Source organism: Canis aureus, chromosome 2 (assembly GCF_053574225.1).
Source record: "Canis aureus isolate CA01 chromosome 2, VMU_Caureus_v.1.0, whole genome shotgun sequence".
Lineage (NCBI taxonomy): Eukaryota > Metazoa > Chordata > Mammalia > Carnivora > Canidae > Canis > Canis aureus.
In genome coordinates this window covers 84,195,651-84,201,606 of record NC_135612.1, presented here as the reverse complement: position 1 = coordinate 84,201,606, position 5,956 = coordinate 84,195,651, and positions in this window count along the sequence as shown.

The window sequence follows — 5,956 nt, the reverse complement described above, 5'->3', positions numbered from 1 at the left end:
ACATGCATGCATTATTCAGAATAGCTCTCTAAAAACTGGACTCTGCTTCAAAATTCTACCCTGTACCTGAAAATAGGGGCCTGTGGTGTGACAGAGGAGCACCGAACAAAGATACCAAAACAAAACAAAACAAAACAAAAAAACAAAAACAAAGATACCTGGCTGGGTCTGATGGTTTCCTATTTCAAGGCCTCAGTTTTCTTATCTGTAAAACAGGGAGGGTAACCTCCTTCTCACTGGATTGCTGGTGCTGGGAGAAACACATAAAAAAGGTATGTGAAGTATAAAAAGTATAAATTCCCAGAAACACTATCAATACTTCTGCCATAGTTAATACAATACTCCGTTCCAGGTCTGATGTTTGGGCCCCATAACTCTGGATGATCTTTTGGAAGAGTGTGTTGATTCCCTTTTCTTCATGATTTGTAATCTTCTGTTTCTTTTCTTTAATTGATCTCACATGGTATGTTGCCTTTGTTTCTTGGCAACCCCACACCCTTTCTGAAAAGAGACAGGATGCAAATAAAGACTTTAAGTATTATTTTCACGGGTTTAGGGAAAGCCTTTGACCCATGAAATATCTTAATCAGGATAATAACCCATTGTGTAGGGAATTTATATCTTTCTCTTAGGAATGGATTCCTTTGTGTCTTTCAAGGTGCATTGATTTCCAAGATGCTACTGGTAAAATGCCCCGGGAGGGAAAAACATGTAAATTCTTGCCTGTACCTTTTATGCACCAGAGAAGGGAGTTTTACTTTCTTTCTTTCTCTTTCTTTCTTTCTTTCTTTCTTTCTTTCTTTCTTTCTTTCTTTTTTTTGGGGGGGGGAGTTTTACTCTCTAACTAGTCAGGTGGCTGAGAGAGTGAGGCTTTGATAGTGGTCAAAATAATAACCACTATGCCAGATGTTGTGTGAGGTGCTCTGCATGACCTGTCCATGGCCATCACCACAATCCCAGAACATGGGCATTGTTTGTCCTCTTGGACACATGGGCAAGTAGAGGCACAGAGAAGTTAAGTTACTCGGTTTACATGGTTGTAAGATCACACAGCACGTGAGCCTGGAAGCTGGGATCCAGAGTGGAATCTTAGGGAGAGGACAAAGACAGGCAGTGGCCAAATCTCTACCCCAAGCTTGCCTCGGAGCACTACTATGGTCTGATCCAGATGCACTGGGCTCGCAGACTTGGGGAAATACATGTTTTTATTGGGTTGTGTCTCATGACGTATATTATGTGATATTTGTACTCATCTCTTATCATGGTGCCATTTGCTGCTTCATCCAAGAAGCAGGATAAAATAGTTTGTTACTCCTTATTTTTTTAACCATTACCTCTAGTTTTAACGCATACAGTAAGAGCACAGCATTTTTACTTCAGTTGTCTCCTCTGTGAAGTAGAAATAACAGTATCACCTACATACTTGGGGAGTCAAATTTGGCAAACCACGTAAATGCTTAGCCTAGCATCTGGCAAAATCATGCATTCCATAAATGTTGGCTATTACTGACTAATCCTCTCAGCTACTGGGAACAACTAGATGCCCACAACTTGGGGTTTTTATGATCAAACTCACCATATTTCACGAAATGTTTCATATTAGTGCCTATTATGTACTGTTTTTGTGCCTCCACCCCCAAATCCCTACGTTGAAATCCTAACCCCAATTACGATGGTATTAGGAACTGGGGTCTTTGTGGCCATGAAGGTGGAGCCTTCATGAATGGGCTTAACGCCTTTCTAAGGAGAGCTGAGAGCTTGCTTGCCTACTCTCTGTTCTTTGCCACGTGAGGATATAATAGAAGATAGTTTTCTACAAGTCAAGGAGTGGGCCTTTGCTAGACACCCGATCTGTTGGCACCTTGCGCTTGGACTTGCCAGCCTCCAGAACTGTAGGAAATAAATTTCTGTTGTTCATAAGCCACTCAACCAGTGATACTATATTATAACAACCAAACAGACTAAGACATGGTGGAAAATGTAATCCTGGGCCACAAAGCTCTATTGCTTTAAAGCTTCGTGTCTTTAGAATTGATATTCAGTGAGATTCAAGACTCTACCCCTTCCTCTCTGCCTCCCCAAGATGGCATCTGAGTTAGTGGGAAGGAGGTTTGCATGTTTGGCTTCTTTCCTGGGTTTCTACAGGGTTTTCCACATCATTGGGTTGGTCCCCATAGTGGGAGTGGTTCAAAGCTGGGTGCAACAAGAGGGGATTGGCAGGTGTCAGGGAGGCATCCCCTCTCTCCATGTGGGCTGGTTTAGGTCTGGGCTTACAGTTGGGATGGTGGTCTTCGGTTATGTGTTGCACACACACACCCCACCCATGCTCCACTAGCATTCAGTTTTACTTCGCTTCATGGTGAGGAGGGGCTGTCATGACCCCTCCCCCCTTAGATTCTGCTAGCCCTAAGTGCCCCTCATCCGGACTGCTGTCCAAAGCAGTGTGTCAGCATGACACCTCCGCTCACCTCTCTGCTTCTCTGCTTGGGGGGGCCCAGAAACACAGAAAGCCCTTCAACGCTCCTTCAGAACATAAGGATGGGGTCCCTTCTTTTGATGAGGCACATTTCCATCTGGTTCCCTTGCACCCCGTTGAGGGGGACTAATCTCTAAGCCTCCCATTTTCAGTCATCTTCAAATGAAAGGTGAATGTCAGTCTCCTTATTTTGAAATCACCCCACACCTCAAGGAGATTCTCTTGCTGCTTCCACATCCTCAGGGAACACTTGGTAGAGAAGCCTCTACTCCTCTGACATTTGCACTCTGCTCTTCCTCAGACCCCCCTCTGCCTTGCCTTTTCTCCTGAAGTGGTTGCAGATATGAGGTACACTGAACTGTTTCTACATTTGGGGTCACAGCCTCTCTGTCTCTATCACTCTGTCTCTACTGCCTGAAGGGTTTATCTAGCTCTAAAAAAGGTGCCCCTTTAAATGTCAAGACTGAAAAGTGGGGTTATTTTCTAATTTTTCTTAGCCTGTTACCATTTATTGGATATTGCCACACACCAAGTATTGGGCTCTGTGCCTCATGGGCAACATGACGTCAAATCCTGACAACTCCTGAGAAGTAGGCATGGGAACTCTACTGCTTTTACAGAGGATGGGGATGAGGCTTGGTAAAGTGAAGTGACATAGTCAGCTAATTGGTGGTGGGATGGGGACTTTCATCCTGAAAGTAACTCAATAAATAATTGAGAAGCTGAATATTTCATATGGGACAACACTGGATTGTATATTTACCCAGATCTCTCTCTTTCTCTCTCTCTCATTCTGTTTTCTTTCTGCCTGACATGAAGAAGATTCCATCCTCAAGCCACAATGAATTAATTATCCACTGTTGCTTCCTGCTCCCATGTCTTATTGCATTGTTCTTTCTTGGGTCTTATTCTCTTTATCTGGAAAGCTCCAACTCATTGTTCAGTGCTCACTTGTAAAATGCTACTTCCTCTATCACATCTTCCCCCCACACCTCCTTGGGAAATGAATCATAAACTCATTTTGTGGGAACATAAGGCATTGTGTGGATTATACACCTTATTGTAACCCTTGTGCTGTGTTCGGCAAATCTCTTGTCTTCTGACAGTCTTTTCCTCTAGGTTAGGACACTTCGGAAATTTCTATGTACTTACAATCAATATGTGCATTTAATTTTGCATTTCTTTTTTCTCCCCTCCCCTCTCTGAGTGTCAGTGAGATGTTTTCCCATAATGACGTTTTAGAATTAGGAAAAAGGGCCGTGCTCACCTTTTAATCCTGCCTGCTGTGTTGTGAACTCAGGAGTGCAGGCATAGGTAAAATAATTTTTCATTTTTTTTAGTTCTGAGTACTTGACAATTTGTCTTGCACATAATAAGCTATTGAATAAATGAATGAGTAAACAAGTGAGTAAATGGGGTAGCAAAAAAGAATGTGATAATAATAAAATTTATTTAACTTATGGCTTCACTGTGTATCAAGTGTTCACTTGGAAATTTTCTTTCAAAATTCTGTGACTTGAAATTTCTATTCAGGGAACCAGACAAATTTTCAACGATGGTTTGACTTCCCACATATGACTGCTACTTCCTGATTATATAACTCTCTATCTCAGTCAATTGAACCTCAGTTTCCTTATCTGGAAAGATGAGATAATAGTATTTAGCTACCTCAGAGATTCGGAAAGGTTTGTATACTGTTAAGTACTATGCCCATGTAAGATATTTCTTTTAGGATTACTGGAATCTTCATGTGTCTTGGAGCCATTCTAGACTGCCCACATAGCAGTTACCCTTTCTTCCTTCTCCCAGCATAACTTTTTTTTTTGTTTGTTTTTTTAAGGTATTCGCTCCTTCTTAGCCACTTGCTTTAGCATGAGCTGGTCACAATTCCTATTAGGGTAGCAAGGGGATTTCTATTTGCCATGTGAGTAATGTACTAGGAAAAGATGTGGAATCCAATCAATGTGATGTGAGGGGAAAAGATTCTGAGAGTTTCTTGGAAAAAGTTTCATTGTTGGTAAAGTAGATCTGCAGGCTCTGACTCTAAGAATTATGTTTGCTCAGGTTCAGGGAGAAAACTGCAGTCAGGGGATTATAAGCCTCATTAATAGTAATAAAGAGCATGCTTTCCTCAAGAATAAATGGACAACACATACATAAATAAAGTCAAGAGAGAACCATAGGGAGTAATTGTCTTTTTTCTTCCTGTGGACATTATTATCTGGATGGGACACTGACTTCAGTCATTGTGCTACCATTCAGAGGTCAGGTTGACAATAAAGATTCTGCAGAGCCATGGATGGGAGGGAATAAGAACCCATATGATATTTTGAGTCTCTGAATCATCAACGCAGAAGTCTATCTACCCTGGACTACCAGTTATGAGAGAAAATATATTATTAGATTATTTCAGTCAGCTAGAGTTCATATTTCTGTTGTTTGCAGCCATCAGCATCTGTCTTTACTCTTGCAGACCCCAATTACTATTGTTTTCCCCAAGAAGCAATTTACTTCTTACATCTTTTTTGCTGCTCTGCAATACTAATATTTTCACTATTTTTTGTGGTGTCAATTACTTCTATGCAAACCTCTTTCTTGCTTGGCTTAGCTTGGCTCCCTCTCTAAGGCAGTTCTTGATCTTTCCAGGCAGTTATACTCCAGTGATTCCTCAACTCAGTAGGAGTCTCAGTAGTGAAAAGGCATCGATCCATGGTAAGACACATTGCTGTCCATCACCCAACAGACCCTTAAATTTGGGCTGCATGTTACCTTGGTGAGCTTCTTCATTCCTTTGTTAACTTATTTATTTACAAATACATGTAGAACACCTACAGGGGTAGACACTAAGTCAGGCTCTGGGGATCTAACAGCCAAGAGATGGAAAGAAAGATTGTCACTTAGAGGTTAGAGAGAATTGTTTTGGCTGATGATGAAAGAGATGATGTCTGAGAAAGTTTAGGATAAAGGGAGGAATATCACTTGCTCTTGACTGATGCCACCTCAGAAGGAACCAAGAGTTTTCTAATTATGGCTAAAATTAGGAAGAATGGCTTAAGTGAGAAGTCATATTTCTCTAGCTGAAAGCTAAACTCATTTCCTTTTTTCTAAGTCTTCTGGAGAGAACACACCTCTAGTATTAATGCTACTAAACAAATACAGGAACTGGAAGCCAATGGGTGATAAGTATTTTTAGTGTGTTTAATGGCTCAGAGAGAAGAAGTAGGAACACAAGATGAGGGGTTAAGAACTGGGACAGAGGTCTCACAGTTTTCCAACCAGCCAATGCTTTGAGATAAGTCTTTGATTCTGGGTATTACATCTCGAAGAGCGTAGGACTCGATGTTGCCTAAGCTCCCTCTGACTTGTTGCCATATGAAATTTTATCATTGTAAATAATAAAGTTTAGAACTAACCATGAGACAACAAGTACCCTCAAAATTTACCCTAGGCAAAATAAGGAAAGGATTTAAAAAGATTAAG